Source organism: Triturus cristatus, chromosome 9, assembly GCF_964204655.1.
Source record: "Triturus cristatus chromosome 9, aTriCri1.1, whole genome shotgun sequence".
NCBI lineage: Eukaryota > Metazoa > Chordata > Amphibia > Caudata > Salamandridae > Triturus > Triturus cristatus.
In genome coordinates this window covers 992,837,623-992,856,246 of record NC_140592.1, presented here as the reverse complement: position 1 = coordinate 992,856,246, position 18,624 = coordinate 992,837,623, and the positions used below count along the sequence as shown (strand labels likewise).

Below are 18,624 nucleotides of genomic sequence, written 5' to 3'. Positions count from 1 at the left end.
GGTGCACTGGTCTGTACATGAGAGAAGCGTGCGGGGCCCGGCGGCGCCATCTGCCCTACCTTGATCCTTGGTTGATAATCCTGCTGGCAGTGACGCGCTGAGGAGCGTGGAGCGGCGACGGTTGTGCCCCGTTGTGGGGGGCATTCTAGCACTGAAAGTGAGAGTGGGCAGCTGGGCGGTGACGTGAGTGTTCACGGCAGAGGAGTGGCCTGGGGCTGTAACAGGGGACACCATATACAAAACAAAACGGACTGGTGGCACGATGGGCAAGTCGTACAAAGCCCAGGCGAAACTGTCTTTCGAGCATAAACGGCCTAAGCCCCAGGACATGGCGGAGGGTGCTGCGAGTGGGTCAACTGTCCCCCCCCGAGGACGCACCAGACATTCGTAGCCTCCTGCTTACTATGGAGAAGGGCCTGCAGGAGGGCATCACCTCGTTGGGGGCAAAGATGGATTCGCTCTCCTATCGCATGGATCGTATGGGCAAACGATTGGACAAACATGCGGAGAGACTAGATCAATCGGAGCAACGGCTGGGGTAGGTAGAGGAGGCGCAGACCACGCTTGACGCAGAACATAAGAAACTGGGACGGGTCATGCAGGTGCTGCAAGATAAAACTGAGGACTTGGAGGCCCGCGCCCGACGCTGTAACCTGCGCATCACGGGTTTGCCGGAATCGACGCCTACGGGCAGGATGGAACACTTTGTCGAAAAGATGTTGACTACTATGCTCGGCGAGGACGTTTTCTCGACCATGTTTGTGGTGGAAAGGGCGCATAGATCCCTGGGACCTAGGCCTCCTCCGGGGGCGCCGCCGAGGCCTATCATCGCAAAGTTACTTAACTACAGAGACAGAGACGCCACACTTAGGGTGGCAAGGGAGAAACAGTCGCTCATGTACGAGGGATCATCTATTTCGCTGTACCCGGACTTCACGGCCAGGGTCCAAGAAGCCAGACGGCAGTTTATCCCGATTAAAAAGCAATTAAGGGAGCAGGGTCTGGACTACGCGATGTTATATCCTGCAAAGTTGCGTATCAATCGACAAGGGAAGACACACTTCTTCACGGACCCCAAGGCCTTGCAAAAGGCGCTCAAAGACTGGAGTAGATAGGGGAGGCGCAGCACCGCGCGGACACAGAGGGAGGAAGTGGCGGAAGGCTCCCTGGAGCATCAAGACTGACCGTACTCTGGTGGCAAGTGCGGGCTGAGCATGAGAGGGGAGGAGGGAAAGCGACGCAGAGGGGTGAGATGTGAAGAGCACTACTACTGAGACGCGTTCTTTTGGGGGAGCTCCTAATTGGAGCGTGGGGGCCCCTTGCACGCGAGCCATAGCGCACAGTGGAAGGTAGACGTGCTGGTGCAATTCCTGGGCTGGGATGGTCATCCGGGGGGCACCGCTGGGACTTGCTGCGCTGACACTTCTGGTGGCGGATCTGAGATTGTTGTTGTGACCTGGACTAGCTGGGCACGCAGGGCGCAGTCCTGTTTCAACTAGTTTGTGTGCTCCTAGGTGATGGGGCAAATGCTTTTTGTCTGCGTGAGGCGGGGGGGCTGGGTGCTGTATGAGCTTTGCTGTATACTTTGGCACGGAGCAACCTCCGCCTATGCGTGCAAACCACCGACTTGAAGGGTTGACTTAACGTTGGGGTGGGTGGAGGGAGGGGTGTGTAGTCTCGGAATGAGACGCAGCGTGGCTGAGTTGGGGGAGGTCAGCTGTGGGAGGGGGGTGGGGTGGGGGATTGTGTTTTTTTTCTGGAGGTTAGTTCGACAGTCTGTGCGAGTGAGAGGGCGGTCAACTGGTGCAAACTTCTTATTCGGGGGACTGATGCCAACGCAATACACAATTGACACTAATGACTAGTATGTCAGGCCCGCATGGGCCGCTAAGCACTGTAAGGGCAGTGACGTGGAACGTCAGGGGCTTAAATGATCATTGCAAACTGCGTGCGGTTCTGCAGTACTTACACAGGCATACCATAGATGTGGTGTTCATTCAGGAGACGCATCTTCCGGCCCAGAGCCCCATGTTGCATTACGGAGGGCTACGGGGCAATGTGCACGCAGCAGGGTTTACTACCCATGCTAGAGGGGTCCTCACCTGGTTCAACCCGAAAGCAGGCTTCACAGCTCAGGCAGTGGAGGTGGATGGAGAGGGTAGGTTTGTGATTTCACGCTACCGGGGCAGGGGGCTGGACTTACTGCTGGTCAATGTCTATGGCCCGAATTACGACTGCCCGGATTTTTATTATAAACTAGCCGAGATCGTGCGGGGCTGTGCAGCTCCGCAAATTCTGTGGGGTGGGGATCTTAATGTGGTACTAGATCCGAGCCTGGATAGATCGGGGGGCCCCGCCAGGACACCCGCGGTGGCGGCTACGGCCATTCACAGGACGTTGATCCAAATGGCGCTCTCAGATGTCTGGAGAGCGCTCAACCCAACAGTCGGAGGCTTTACTCATTACTCAGCCTACCATAATTTGCATATGCGCATTGACTACTGGCTAGCGTCGACGACGCTCATCCTGCAGGTGCGAGAGTGCCGGGTGCTGCCGAGGACTTTATCCGATCACTCCCCAGTGTTGATGGCCGTGCCTCGGAAGACTATCCCGCCGTTTACGTGGCGATTCCCTCCCTATTCGCTCTTAGACCGACTTTTTAGGGAAGAACTCGCGGAAGCCATTACTACATTTTTTTAAACCAATGTCGGTTCCGTTGACAGTTTCCAGACGGTTTGGGAAACGTTCAAGGTTTATATTCGGGGTGTGGCTATGGCCAAACACTCAGGGGTTTTGCGGGCCATCCGAAGCAGATTGACGAGGCTGGAGAGACGCCTGGGCGAAGTGGAGGCTCGACAGCTGGAGGGGAACGGAGACGATACTATGGAAGAGATAAAGACTTTATTAGCAGAATATCACGAAGCCGCGGATGCTGAGGTGAAACATCTGGGTAAATATGCCACGGCCAGGGTTTATGGAGAGGGGGAGAGGCCAGGCTCGGTTTTGGCCAATTTACTGAAGGCTAGGCGGAGTAAAGCTAACATCACTGCAATCAGGTCTGAGGATGGTGAATTGCTGACGGAGGAAGCTGACATTGCGGCCTGCTTTAAGTCATACTACGCAGCATTATATGCTTCTCAGCAGACTGATATGGAGGACGAGATCGGGGACTATCTGGATCACATCCAGATGCCCTTCCTCTCTAATGCACGTAGGGAATTTCTAGCTCTCCCTATCCAGAAGGATGAAATCACTGAGGCTTTAGCGGGAATGCGTGCGAACAGTGCGCCAGGGGTGGATGGCCTTACGGCATCCTTTTATAAACAATTTGCGGAACTCCTACTCCCCTACCTCTCGCAATTGTTCCACGACATGTGCACTACGGGTAGGATGCCTCAATCCATGAGTGAGGCCCTGCTAGTGGCCATTCCTAAACCAGGGAAGCCCCCGGAAGAATGCAGCTCCTATAGGCCTCTGTCGCTCCTCAATGTCGATAAGAAGATTTTTGCGAAAATATTGGCTACGCGTCTTGCGTTGCTGACGCCGGAGCTGGTGGCTCCGGAACAAGCGGGTTTCATGCCTGGTAGAAATTTGACGTATAACCTAAGGACGGTTTTTGGCACCATGCAGCATGTCCGGCGGGACACCAAGGCACTCGCGGTTTTCCTTGACATGGAGAAGGCGTTTGACTCCGTAGAGTGGCCCTTTATGCGTCAGGTTTTAACAAAATTTGATCTGGGCCCGGTGTTTCTACGTATGATAGGGGTGCTGTATGCGGCTCCCAGTGCAAGGATCCGGCTGGGGGATCGGGTTACGGAGGCTATATGTGTCTCCAGGGGTACACGTCAGGGTTGCCCGCTGTCACCTATACTGTATGCCCTGGTGGCGGAGCCTTTGGCATGTGCCTTGCGGGAATATCACAGTCTTAGGGGGGTGAGCTTCCCCACCTATAAGATAACGGTATCCACGTACGCGGATGACACCCTTTTGTATGTCCGGGACCCGGAGAACAATCTGGCTTCGGTGCTGAGAGAAGTGGTGCTCTTTGGGGCACTTTCGGGTCTGCGAGTGAACTGGTGTAAGTCCATAGCTTTTCCGCTCACCTCCTGCACATCCACTTTTGAGATGGAATACCCGTTACAATGGTCAGACGACGCGGTTCGCTATCTGGGGATAAGGCTCCATACAGACCCTGAAATTCTGATGAGGGAAAACTATGGCAGAGCTATAGATAAGCTGGAGGATGATGTGGGAATATGGATCGGCCTCCCTCTCTCGTTAATGGGTAGGATATCCATTATGAAAATGGTGGTTCTGCCTCGTTTCCTGTTCCTGTTCACTAATGTCCCTATGGTGCTGCCACGGGTGTTCTTTGACAGGCTTCATAAGTTGCTATTGAAGCTGGCATGGGCGGATAAACAGGCCCGAGTCAGTTGAAGGGTGCTCACATTGCCCTACCACATGGGGGGTCTCGGGGCACCGGACATGGAGCTCTATTACCGGATCGCGCAGTGCGCGCAGGCACACAGCTGGATTCATGGGGAGGAGTCGACACCTTACCTCTGGTTGGAACGGCTATTCGCTGACCCGCTCCAGCTTCCATCGATTCTATTTGATACACCGGACCACCGTACCGGTTATCTGGACTCTCTTAACTCTACTGGGCATGCTTGGGACTGCATTCTGCGCTACAAGGCTGGGGCTCTGTTATATTCCCCGGCAATGCCGGTGGAATGGGCGCGGTGGTTACCTCCCTGCAGAGACAGGGGAGTGGTGCGGGCCCTCCAGGAGCTGGGGCTACGTATGATGTGTGACCTGTTTGTGGACGGCACCGTGATAGGGTGGGAGGTTGCAGCGGCGGGGGCGGACGCCCCGACGCCGCTGCAGCGTTTTCAATTCCACAGGGTGAGGGGGGCGTGGCGGCAGCAATTGGGGGATGACATGGCGGAACCCCCGGAGGTGCCGGAGCTAACGTACATTATTAAGCACAAATGCCCACGCAGGCTTATTTCCCGTCTTTACAAAATAGCGATGGAGCAACGCATACAGCAGTATCCTAAGGCGCGGCTAGCCTGGCAATAAGACCTAGGTATAGAGATAGATGATGCCATGTGGCTATACTGCTGTGCGGGCACGCATAGGATTTCGCTGCATGGCAGACACAGACTGCTGCATTTCAAATATATCAATAGAGTGTACTACACGCCTGACAGATTATGCAGATAGGGCCTGCGGGAGGACGCTAGCTGCGAGAGATGCGGTCATGCCACGGCAGACTTTATTCATTTGGCGTGGCACTGCCCAGGGGTATTGGAGTTCTGGCGGGCGATTTTCCACAAACTAGAAGGCTTGCTGGGATTGGAGTTGGAACTGGATCCAGCGATGGCCCTGCTGGGATACTCCAGGAAGCTGCCCAGAGCCCTGCGTAAAACGGTGGACATGGGACTGCTGATAGCAAAGAGAGTGGTGGAGCTGCGCTGGATGAGAGGCCCAGGGCCCACTGTGGCGCAGTGGACCCGAGATGTGCTGTATTGTAGTACGCAAACCGAGGTATTTAGCGAGCTGCTCCCACCGCGCAGTCGCCCGAAGAACTTCTGGGGGCTATATTTGGAACACCTTAAGGGGAGGGGGGGAACCCCGGAGAATGGTACTGAAACAGGCGTGGAGCGAGACACGGATGGGGAGGTGTAGTGAGAACTCTCAGGGTGGCATCCTTGGCATCGGGTGGGCTGCTTGGGGGGGGGTGACACCGGAGCATGGATGGACTTGTTTGATGCCGGAGGGTGAGGAGGGAGGGAAGCTCGGAAATTCAGGGGTATGAGTGTTGCAGGGCTGAGGACAGGCAGGAAGTCAGCTATTGGGAAATTACTCAGCCCTGATGATTTTGAGATTGGACAGTACAGAAGAGACTTGTTCGGACGCCTCACTGTTGGCGGGGGGGAGGGGAGGGTGTTGGGTTGGTTTGTTTGGGTTGATGGGGGGGGGATAAACGGAAAACTGCTGACTCCATGTGGGATGTGATATAGCACGGGTGACATACTGCCATACTCCTGGGCGGAACTTTGGGAAGGCCTAGATGGTCATGCAATGCAGCTCAGCCTCCGGGATGTGGGGCATGCGGTTGCACAGCGGAGTTATGTTGTGAGGTTCTAGCCGGCCTCCGGGTTGTAGGCATATGATGATGTATGTCGGTTCTGGTTATTTGCTAATAAAGAAATTAAAAAAAAAAAAAACACAAAAGGGTGGGTGGTGCTTTGCTCAGGGAACATCGTATTTCCACAAAACAATTTTTTGCCCCAGTTGTGGAGATTTATAAAGCTAGAGGGGTTAGTGCTGCTTTATATGGGGCAGAGTTGTGGGGCATAGGCAATCTTGACGTGCTTGCAAAATCAGAGAGCAAATTTTTGAAAGATCTGATGGCTCTCCCTTCGAGTACACCCACAGTTCCAGTTTTGTTGGACTTAGGCTGTAGATCAATTGCGGACCAAGCTCAACTACGCCCCTTGCTCTTGTGGGCCCGCTTGTGGAGGGTCCCTGAACTAGCCTCCTATGCGGAGGGACTGTCCGAGGTGATGTCTATGGGGGGCTGGTGTAAGATTAAATGGTTGAGGGACGTTAAACATCTTTTGGGGGAGTTGGGCCTAGGTGAAGCTTGGGTTACTCGATCTGCCCCTCCCAAAGCCACTCTAAAGAAATTGTGTTGGGATTGGGTTTCGTTTAAACTTACTGTTGATCCACGCCAATGTAAGTCAACTGTAGCCTTTTTGAGGATTAAAGACGTGGTAGCTTACGAACCATATCTCGATATGATTTCTATTCCTTTTGATAGGGCCTTATATTTTAAATTCAGAGTAGGGATCCTACCCGTAGGTGATTTGATATCCCGGTGGAAATTGTCCCCCCAGCCCTCCCCCTTTTGTGCCCTCTGCTCCACGCGGGTCGAGACTGTGGCACATATTCTTTTTGAATGCCCTGACTATTGCTCTCCCAGGAGGTATTGGCTCAGACCACTTTGTAGACAGTTGGGAACTCGCAATCACACAGTCGCCGTGCGTATTTTACTGTCCGACACATCCACTTTGGAGGTTTGTGCTGTGTCTAAATTTTTAAAGTGGTCCTGGTTGATTCGTGCAAAAAGGCTTTCTGTATCAATTTAATTCTGATCTTACTGTACTAATTGTATTTATTAAGTATTGTTTTTATTGTCTTGTTGGAAAAGTGTGCTTTTTTTCTTAACTGTTGAATTGCTTTTAAGATATTTTATGTATCGAAATAAAGCCTATCAATCACTACTCTCTACTACTCACTCTCTACTACTACTCACTCTCTACTACTCTCTACTGCTCTCTCTACTCACTCGTCACTACTCTCTACTCACTCTCTACTACTCACTCTCTACTAGTCTCTACTCTACTACTCTCTCTACTACTCTCTCTCTACTCACTCTCTACTACTCACTCTCTACTACTCACTCTCTGCTACTCTCTACTCTACTACTCACTCTCCACTACTCTCTACTACTCTCTACTCTCTACTCCTTACTGTCTACTACTCTCTACTACTGATTCTCTACCACTCTACTATCTACTCTCTACTCCTCTCTCTACTAGTCTCTCTACTACTCTCTACTACTCACTCTCTACTACTCTCTACTACTAACTGTCTACTACTCACTCTCTACTACTCTCTACTTCTCTCTACTACTCACTCTCTACTACTCACTCTCTATTACTCTCTACTCTCTACTACTCACTCTCTACTACTCACTCTACTACTCACTCTCTACTACTCTCTACTCTCTACTACTCTCTCTACTACTCACTCTCTACTACTCACTCTCTACTACCTCTCTCTCTACTACCTCTCTACTACTCACTCTCTACTCTCTATTACTCACTCTCTACTCTCTACTACTCACTCTCTACTACTCACTCTCTAGTCTCTACGCTTCTACCTCTCTCTACCTCTCTCTCTACCTCCCTCTCTACTACTCTCTACCTCTACCTCTCTACACGCACACATATGCACATATATATATATTCAGTGAAAAAACCATAGGTTTCACACATGCTATAGTTAGCTGGAGATTTTACTCATAAAAAAACAATGAAATTCCCCCGTTATAGTTAGTGCAGGCAACTATAACTCACGCGACCGCAATCCTCTGCTGATGCTAATACTGTATTTAGCCACTTATTTGCCCATGTCTTCTTCCATTAAATTTTAGCTATACATATATTACAAATATTTTTTTTTCATAAAGACACATATGTCATCAGCAGAGGATTGCGGTCGCGTGAGTTATAGTTGCCTGCACTAACTATAACGGGGGAATTTCATTGGTTTTTTATGAGTAAAATCTCCAGCTAACTATAGCATGTGTGAAACCTATGGTTTTTTCACTGAATTTGCAAGGTTTTTTAAATGCTAATTCCTAACTATAACGTGTGTGAAACCTATGGTTTTTTCAGTGAATTTGTACATTTTTTTAAATGCTAAGTTACTTTACGCCGTTCGTGGCGTGCGCTCCCACTTAACGCAGTTCGTTCCGTGCGCGCACCATTTAACCAAAAGGTACGAGTGTGAACCAAGGGTGACCTCTTTGCCAAATTTGGTGTAATTCCGTTCAGCAGTTCGGGCTGTAGCTGCAAATAAAGGTCCCTATGGAAAATTGAATGGGGAAAACGCGTTTTGGGACCCCCCTTTTTTCTCAGCCCCCGCTTGACGAATCCCCCCGAGACTTTCAGGGTAGGAGCGGAGCGTAGCGCCCCACCTATTTTGAAAATTTCGCGAGGATTCGTCGACCGGCGCCAAAGTTATTCCAAATAGAATGTTGCGGATTTTCTATGGAAACAGGGTCCTAACTATAACTACCTACTGGCGACCGCCAGTAGGTAATATATGCATACATACATACATACATATATATGCATTTATATATATGTATGTGTATATATATATATATACATACATTACATACTGGCGGTCGCCAGTAGGTAGTTATAGTTAGGACCTATTATCCATAGGAAATCCGCAACATTCTATTTGGAATAACTTAGGCGCCGGTTGACGAATCTTCGCAAAATTTTCAAAACTGGTGGGGCGCTCCGGTCCGCTCCTATCCTGAAAGTCTCGGGGTCATTCGTCAAGCGGGGGCCGAGAAAAAAGGGGGGTCCCAAAACGTGTTTTCCCCATGCAATTTTCCATAGGGACCTTTATTTGCAGCTACAGCCCGAACTGCTGAACGGAATTACACCAAATTTGGCAAAGAGGTCACCCTTGGTTCACACTCGTACCTTTTGGTTAAATGGTGTAAATCCGTTCAATAGTTGCTGAGAAAATCAAAAGTAAAATCACATATATATCTGTGAGCGCAGAGGATCCGCGCACCCTGCCGAGCACGAGCTGTATGCTAATTGGCTGTCAACACTCCAAACCCGGAAGTGTTGGCAGCCATCTTGTGCCTCGGTAGAACACAAGAAAACATTAAAACAAACGCGCAAAACGCAAAAAGGGGGCAGGGTAGAAACACCCTGACCCCCCTAGGCCTGCTCAGGTAGTCCCACAAGGACCCCCAGGGCCAAAAAAAGCATTTAAAAAAAAAAAGAAAAATCGGCGAGATTCGCGCACTCAGCGCGAATTTCAGCCGAAATTAAAAGAAAACGAAGCACGGGCTCCCGCGCTTTATTGTTAATTAGCCCCCGGGGGGGCCAATGTGCATATTGTAATGGGGGGCCCATAGGGGCCACCCAGCCCCAGGGACCGCCAACCCCTGGGACTTTATAAAATTATGTGGGGGGGCTCTCAGCCCCCCAGCCCCGGGGACCGCCACCCCCGGGGTGCACAATGAAATGGGTGGGGGGCTCATGGCCCCCCAAGCCCTGGGGACCGCCACCCCCGGGGCGTGTTTTAAAATTAAAAACTACCTCTGTGGGGGGGTTGAGCCCCCCCACGCGCCCCGGGGACCGCCACCTCCCTGGGGCACTAAATATTTAAAATAGGGGGTCCGTTATGGACTCCCAAGCCCCGGGGACCACCACCCCCTGGGGCTTTGAATTAAGTGGGAGGGGGGACGCTCAGCCCCCCCGCAGCCAATGATGGCCCTGGGGGCTGCCACCCCCCAGGGCCGGCTCCTGCAGTGCCCACCCCCGGTACACTGTAGTTATCAAGGGGACTTAATCTCCCAAAATAAAACGTACACAGTGCACGTTTACACAGTGGTGAAGGGAGGGGATGGGACCTGAGGTGATGTGTGCAAACACGCCCTGTGGCAGGTTTTAAGATGGGGAAATCCCCTTCAATCCTGAGGGACCCTGGGGGCCAACTAGTCCATCAGGTGCTTCCAGTAAGCGCCGCTGCGTTGCACAGAGGTGGTCCAGGCTGTGCCACTTTTGACACCTCTCTGCAACGCAGCTCTGTGGCGCTAACTGGAGATACCTGGTGGGCTAGTTGGACCCAAGGGACACTCAGGATTCAAGGGGACTTTATCCCACAAATTAAAATGGCCACAGGGTGGGTTTGCACACGTCAGCTCAGCCCCCCCCCCTTCACCAGTGTGCAAACGTGCCCTGTGGCGCGTTTTAAGAGGTAGTTTTAATCCCCCTACCCTATTATGTACTAGGGGCTTACAGAGGAGGTCATTCTAATCACAGGGGTACCCCAACGCATAGTGTTCCGTAGTGTATGTAGGTGTCTTAACTGTATTCTAAGTGTCTTTTAGCATAGCACTGGCTCTAGGACAGGTTAGTCAGAGTACCCATCTGAAAAATATTGTAAAAACTGCACCAAAACCCAAACACTTATAAATTCACCTAGGTACTCTCCTTGCCGTACTCTAATCATTCAGCCAGTACCCAAGGACTCATGCAGTGACCCAGGCTTTAAAACATGCACTGCTACAAATCCCTGTCCACTACGCATGCAGTCCTCTAACCACCTACACACTTGCCTTTCACACCTTCCATTACCCAGTTAGTACCTATACACTCCAGCAATCACCCTGTCACTCCCCATGCACTCCTCCAGTGACCCATTCAGCACCATTTACTAATCCATTTACTGCGCCAAAAGCAAACCACTAATAAATTCACCCAGGCACTCTCCTTGCAGTACTCTAATCATTCAGTCAGCACCCAAGTACTCATCCAGTGACCCAGGCCTTAGCACATGGACTGCTTCAAATCCCTATCCACTATGCATGCAGTCCTCTAACCACCTACACACTTGTCTTTCACACCTTCAATTCCCCAGTCAGTATCTATACACTTCCAGCAAACACACTTTCACTCCCCTTACACTCCTCTAGTGACCCATTCAGCACCATGTACTAATCCATTCACTGCGCCAAAACCCAACCACTTACAAAATTCAGCCAGGCACTCTCCTTTCAGTACTCTAATTTTTCAGTCAGTACCCAAGTACTTATGTAGTAAGCCAGGCCTTATCGAATATATGTCTTTGTCCCGCAGCCTTTTTCCCCGCAGGGATTCACAACGCGGTCATTAAAACGACCGCGTTGTGATTCCGCATACCATTACTCCGCAAGTCGGAACAACGACTTGCGGAGGGGGGCGCTGGATGTTGGAATAGTATAATTTACTATTCCAACTCCAGTCTGTGTGGACACTAGGGAAGGTGTTGGATTTTAAATCCAAAACCTCCCCCTCTCCGCAAGTGGTTGTTCCGACTTGTGGAGTAATGTTATGCAGAATCTTAACGCGGTCGTTGTAATGACCGCGTTGTGAATCCCTGCGGGGAAAAAGTTTTGTCATAAATGTTGTTTACCGGCCTTAGCACATGGACTGCTTCAAACGCCTATCCACTATGCATGCAGTCCTCTAACCACCTACACACTTGTCTTTCACACCTTCAATTCTCCAGTCAGTATACATACACTCCAGCAAACACTGTGTCACTCCCCTTGCACTCCTCCAGTGACCCATTCAGCACCATGTACTAATCCATTCACTGCGCCAAAACCCAACCACTTATAAATTCCTCCAGGCACTCTCCTTGTAGTACCCAAGTACTCATGCACTGAGCCAGGCCTTAGCACATGGACTGCTTCAAACCCCTATCCACTATGCATGCAGTCCCCTAACTAACCAACACACTTATAGCTCTGCACTTATACGTTCAACAAAAAAAACAATATTTCAGTTTCAATATTTTAAAAAACATTTTTATTTCCATTTATATTAAAAATATATAATGTAATTTAAAAAATAAAATATGTCAAAATAAACAGTTAAAAAACTTTAGAAAATCAGTATAAAAAATACATATAACTATTATTACATTTAAAAATGATCATTTAAAAAACCTTCGAAATTCATTGAAAAAACCATAGGTTTCAGACATGTTATAGTTAGGAATTAGTATTTAAAAAACCTTAGAAATTCACCAAAAAACCATAGGTTTCAGGGCTGTTTGAGCTGCATGGAGCACGATGCCAGGGCTGACACTGCTCTTTCACTCCCTCACAGTGATTAACACAGCAGGTTCACTCCTGGTGTTAGCTGCCCCACAACTCAATAAGGAGTGTCTGACTGGCACGGATTTGTATGACTGTGTAAGCGTGTGTATGAGAGAGAGTATGTGTGCCTGCTCTGTCTTTTAAATATGGTGTGTTTAAATGTGATTCAACCAAATTTAGAAACATTCCTGTGTACCTGCCTATTAATGAAACTTAAACGGTGACTATCAAAAAGGAGAACACGCCCTAATGACAATGCTATTAGTCAGTTGTCATGTTCACCGTGTGGGGCCTAGTTTCTTATGATACATGAAGTAACATTAACATGAAGCAACCTTATTTTTGATTAAATCAAACAATGTCTTTCTACAGAGCAAATGCTCCTAAACTTGTGTGTATTTTAAGGAGCACTCCTATGTGATAACGAAGAAAAGGGAGGATTGTAAAATCAAATATTTGCCTAGGATCACCCATTTTGGTTGAGCGGTGAAGCCGAAATTGGTCCCAGGATTTTTGCTTTTACATTGTGCAGTTCAGACCTTGGGAAAGTGTGACTGCCTCGCTCATGCCGTGAAAGTTGGAAACAACTTTTACGCCTCGCCACTTTCAAAAGTCACCAGCCACCTCTGGCAATACATCTTCAATGCAAGACCTTGCAACGCAGCCCTGCAGGTTCTCAGAACCACCACTTTTGCAACACATCCTCGATGCAGGACCTTGCAGCTGATGCTGTGCAACGCATCTTTGATGTTGGACCTTGCAATGCTTCGCAACCAAGTTTAAGATACTTTGTTCAGCGGGCCTAACTTGATTTCTATATCCGGCTCACGCTCTATCGCAGTGAGCCTGAACTTGTGCTTTGTACTACTCTGGCGTGACCAGATTACCACAGTTAGCGCTTTGAGCTTTTAAGCACTACTTTTACCTAAACCTTTAAAATTGCATATATCCAGTACTACTGACAGCGGCGTAGCTAGGGGGGGCGGTCCGCCCCAGCCGGCACCATTTTGGGGGCGGCCGCCGAGCGGCACTGGTTGCCCGTTCCGGCAGCCTTTATAATTTATTTGGGGACGGACACTGACTGACACTACTGTCAGTTATTACAGAAGTGTCCCCAAATAAATTATAAAGGCCGCTGCAACGGGCCACCAGTGCTGCGCGCGCGGCCCCGTTTGAAGTGCAACTGCAAGCGCACCGCCACCTGCTGCTTGCAACTAATGCATGCAGCGTGCAGCGCACGCACGCCACGCCACCACCACCTAGAATAGTCCCGTCGCACGCAGAATTTACTTCTGCAAGGTTGACTGCGCCGGACGTGCTTGCGAAGACGGGACATTTAAAACCAGCAGAAAGCTTCCTCCGCCGCAAGAGCACTGTTTGTGGAATGTGAGGGGAGCTTCATATGCAAGAAACCGAAAGGTGAGCAGTTTACCTTGCAAATGAGCGACATTAGCATTAGCGTATTAGCAGGCATAAAACGTATAAGTGCAATAAAACTCACTTTCTTTCCATTTCTTGCAAGACTGGGTTAATCTTAAACTTCAGTATTATCAGGTTCGGGGGGTGAGGTAACTGTTTGATGGTGTGCTTAGAAGCAAGTCGACTTTTTGTAGAGAGATATTTACATGTGGTCGAGATTTTGTCAGTCTTCGTTTCTGAGCCTATAATTTTGCAGTCAATGTGCTTAGGTCTGGCCTAGAGACGCCTAATGTTATCCCAAACGTAATGAAAAAATAAATACAGGGCTTTCGGTCCCCCCAATTCATCCATTGGTCTGTTCATAAGGTCAGTCAGATTTACTTCCGCCCACCGTGGTATGGGCTCAATGCGTCAGTCAACTTGATTCCTTTGGCGATGTGCACTGTGACTGACAGCACTTTATCTGCTCGTATGTGCTTGCCCGCCTGAAAAGGATGGCACTTTAGTATCAGGGGAGGTATGTCAAGGCTGCTGAGACACTGCTTCATTTTCACTTTTTAATACATTTGCCAATTTATTTTTGGATATTGCAAATGTTTAGAAAAAAAGACATTAAAGAAAATGTTCACGCTTTTCAAGGCCAGGTCTATTTTCTTTGCCAATCCTGGTTTCATCAGGTTCTCAGAAGCTACACTGTGCCGTTCAAGGACCTGTGGCGACTTATTGATCTGTTTCCCCATGTTTTGATGGTTTTAAGCTGTGCTCATGCTATGTATCTGCATTGCAACATCTCATCACACCTTATTGTTGGTTATTCTGGAATGGGAATAGAGTGTGACAGAATTACAAATGAGGGGGTGCATTCGAATACTGGTATCAGAGCTGTCCTGCAATTAATTGTAGTGGGACGTGTGTGACACTCAAGGAGGGGTTGGTCGTGATCTGCCCGCTGTTACCCCTGCACACCAGGATTGCTTTGGTGATGTGCGCAGGTTAGGGAAAAGCTAAAAACGCATGCCTCTGGCACTTGGATGGTTAGCAAAGCAGTCCGTGTCCTGTCATTTGTACGTCTCAACATACCTGTCAACAAGGAGGCAGCCTCATGCCCTGACCGCAGAGCTGATGATGCACCACAAAAAGTCTTCCTGCACAGACTGTGCTGCTCAGGGCCAGCTTTAGCGCTGGTGGCATCCGGTCAATGAAATGATCTTCTACAGCTGGAAACTGTATGGCACCAACTTATGTTGCATCTGAGCTAGAAACGTTTTATGTAGAGATCTGCAATTTATATAGCAGATGGCGGATTATGTGGAAAGTGCAGCAAATCCATATTTTTGTGGAATAATTCTAGGACGCAGAGTCTAATAATTCCAGTGGCACCTCTGGCATAAGGTTTCTCCTCTCTGTCATAGTGAGACGTCACATGACATCACAGTCCCAAAATACTAATTGAAGGGGGGGGGGGGGGTTGTATTAAGGTCTGCCTTTTCAATGGCGAATGGGGCACTATTAAGTTGAAACTCCCTTGGACAGGGAGTGTACTAAAAACAAAAATCACCTCCCCTTGCCTCTTGTTGGCCAGCGCACTTCAGCTGAGCGTCTTAATTTGCCATCAGAAAGAAATGCTGTAAACTCATCCTAGGAGGGCATGTGAGACATCCACAGGGGACACTACCACCACAATCTATAAAGCAGGACGCTCTGAAATAACCATTGTTTAAAATAATGAAATATAACTAAATAAAGTTGGTCAAAAGAATCTTGCTAGGGCGATGAAGACGTGACAACAGTCACCAACCACTGTCTTCATTACAGTGACTGCCCGATACCATGAAAAATCGGACATCAACATGAACCCTAAGGACACCAGTGGCGTAATACAAAATGATGGGGTACCCCTCCAGATTGTGATAAGGGGCCCCAAGTCCCCAATATCTCATAAGTATTCATAGGCTTTGGGCTGAATGGGGGCCCCCTAAAAGGTTTGGGGCCACCCTGCGCCACAGAGGATTGTGTTTTGCCCCTGAAGGAGACCTCTGATTTGCAGAGATGTGCAGCTTCTGAACTAAAGCTTAGAGCAGGTGCGGCCAATGCAGCTCCAGATTCCTGCCATATTTTCAAAGTAACTGATATGTAAATGAGTCCTATTTAGATTTGCGGCATGTAAATGTATACTATGCACATAATCTGAAACTGTATCATGCATCAAGCCATGCTGGCCCAGCCGCCTATTGATAGCCACCGCTGACTTAGATCATCTTGCAGTGAACATCCTGCAGCACCCCATTGTTCCCGCTCTACATTAATATAACCCTGGTGTCAAACAAATTGAGTAGAGGAAATTTTTTTTTTTAAACATTACCCTACTACACTGGAAGCTAATATATACTGTAGCCCTTATATAGTGTATTCAACTATGTAGCCTTGGACCGTGTCCTATAACTTGCATGATCGCGGTAACTATTAGCAGCGATCCTACGTGTCTCTTGGACCTCTTTCAAGTGCTCGCCGTCCTTTTTCCCCAGCAACACCCCCCACCCCCCCGGGGGCGGCAATCTGAGGGATAGCCCCGGGCGCCATAAGCTCTAGCTACGCCTCTGACTACTGATTTGATTTTTGTCATTTTGGTGCCAAATAATTTATTAACTTTTACTCTATTTTTCTAAATTGGTGTGGAATTGTTCTTGTGCTGTGTTTAATTCTATTACTGTTTGAAGTGCTGTATAAATAAATACTTTACATGCTGCCTCTAAGTTAAGCCTGACTGCTTATGTGCCAAGCTCCCAGAGGGTTGAGCACAGGTTAATTTGGATTTTGCTTGTGGGTCACCCTGACAGGAATTGTGTTTACTGCTTGAGTAGTGTTTCACCCCTCTCAACCCTTCACCCAATTTTCTACATGCATTGTAGTGAATGCCAGGTTTTGAGGGTAACAAAAATGAGCACATATAAAGGGTGACAACAGATTTTTTTGTCACAATATAAATTATTTGTTGGTGGTGTTATAAGAATTTGAGACAATGTCCTCCATATGAATAAAAGCAAAGCAAATTATAGCATTCACTGGTTGTTTAAGTGTGAAGATGTCAAATATTTTCTACAAGGTTGTAGATCACATGGTTTTCAGTTATTGACCTCTGTGTGATCACAACAAAATGTCATGAAGGTAGTTTTGGTCATGGCCATATGCTTGACACTGTATAGCTCTGTAACTCAATTCAAAATGCATGTGCCAAGCAGTTTATAGTAATTTAGTCACTGGTCTTAGTAGCTGTTATAAATGGGGTCTCTAATTGGCAGAGGTATGTACCTTGTTCACGTAGAGGCCACCACTCTAGTCGGGATAAGTCAGATACCCTAAATTACCCTGTGCTCACCCTCTGGTACCTTGGCAAAGAGCAGACTGGCTTAACTTAAGAGGAAATGTTTAAAGTATTTGTGCAACACATTGATTACAGTAACATAGTGAAAGTATCACAAAAAGACTTCACACCAATTTAGAAAAATAGCGAATATTTATCTGACTAAAACGAGACCAAAACAAGCCACTAACGGTCAAAAGGTTACTTGGGGTCACAAAGGACCAGTGAAAATCCTAAATTCATGCTGACGTTAATGGAGGGCAGGCCAGCTACAGGACCCAGACTGGTCCCACTGAAGAAATACATTGTATGGACCTTTTGTCATCGTCGAGAGGCGGCTGCATCATCTCCGAATTCCGTCGAACTGAAGGCACTGTGTCGTCGTCAAGCAGCGTCGGCAGTGATTGCTGCTGTCGGCAAGCTGCGTCGGCAGTGAAACCGCTGTCATCGAGCAGCCACTGCATTGACATCAAAGGGCGATGAGTCAGTGCGGATCGCCACAAAGTCACTGCATAACCCACTTCTGAGGCCCAAGACTGGAGGGGGCACCTCAGCCAAGGGTAGGACTCACAGATGGCAGAATCCAGCAAAACAAACAAAGTTGCAAAAAGTGTTTTGTGTCCTCAAGACTTCTGCAAACAGAAGGCAAGCCCATGGAGTTCAAAGATGTAGAGAACAGGTCCAGTGCCTGTCACTCCCAGGTAAGAAGCAGCAGACCAACACAGCAGAGCACCCAGCCAAGTGGCAGTACATCTTTCAGCACAGCAATCAGCAGACAGCAGGCCAACACAGCAAGGCAGGGGGTATGCAGCTCTTTGTGCAGGCACAGCCCTATTCAGGTGCACACGTTGGCCCCTCCCTCCCAATCTACCCAAGGAAGTTCTATCAGCATGCAAATGGAACACCGCAGCTACCTTTGTGTGACTGTCTAGAGCAAATGCGCAAAGCCCAGCTGACATCCTAACCCAGACATGTATTCAGACACATGCAGAGGAACAGAATGGTTAAAGTTAGAAGATGCCAACTTTCTAAAAGTGCTGCAATATCAACCCCCATGTAACAAAAGCGCAGCAGCCGTGTTTCTGTGTTTTCCAACAGCACCCATAAAAAGAGTAGAATGCCATTAAAGATTGTTTATGTGCAAGAAGGAACACCTTCCTGCACATAAACAATCATTAAATAATGGCGATTAGCTACTTCTACGTGTGCTGCAGAATACTGGACACACAGAAGTAGCAAATCGCCATTACTGTTAATGTGCAGGAAGGGATACCTTCCTGCTCATAGATAATCATTCACTACAACACAGGCACACTTGCACTATGGCGCAAGGGCGTCTCTGTTGGCGCTAGACAGCTATTTTTGGCAC

The 18,624-nt window shown here is 48.6% G+C and overlaps 1 protein-coding gene across 2 annotated transcripts in view; it reads right to left on the bottom strand.

The window, feature by feature from the left end:
* LOC146799172 (interferon-induced very large GTPase 1-like) overlaps nt 1-18,624 on the bottom strand; it is a 139,340-nt gene that overhangs the window by 82,109 nt on the left and 38,607 nt on the right. The window lies entirely within an intron of this gene.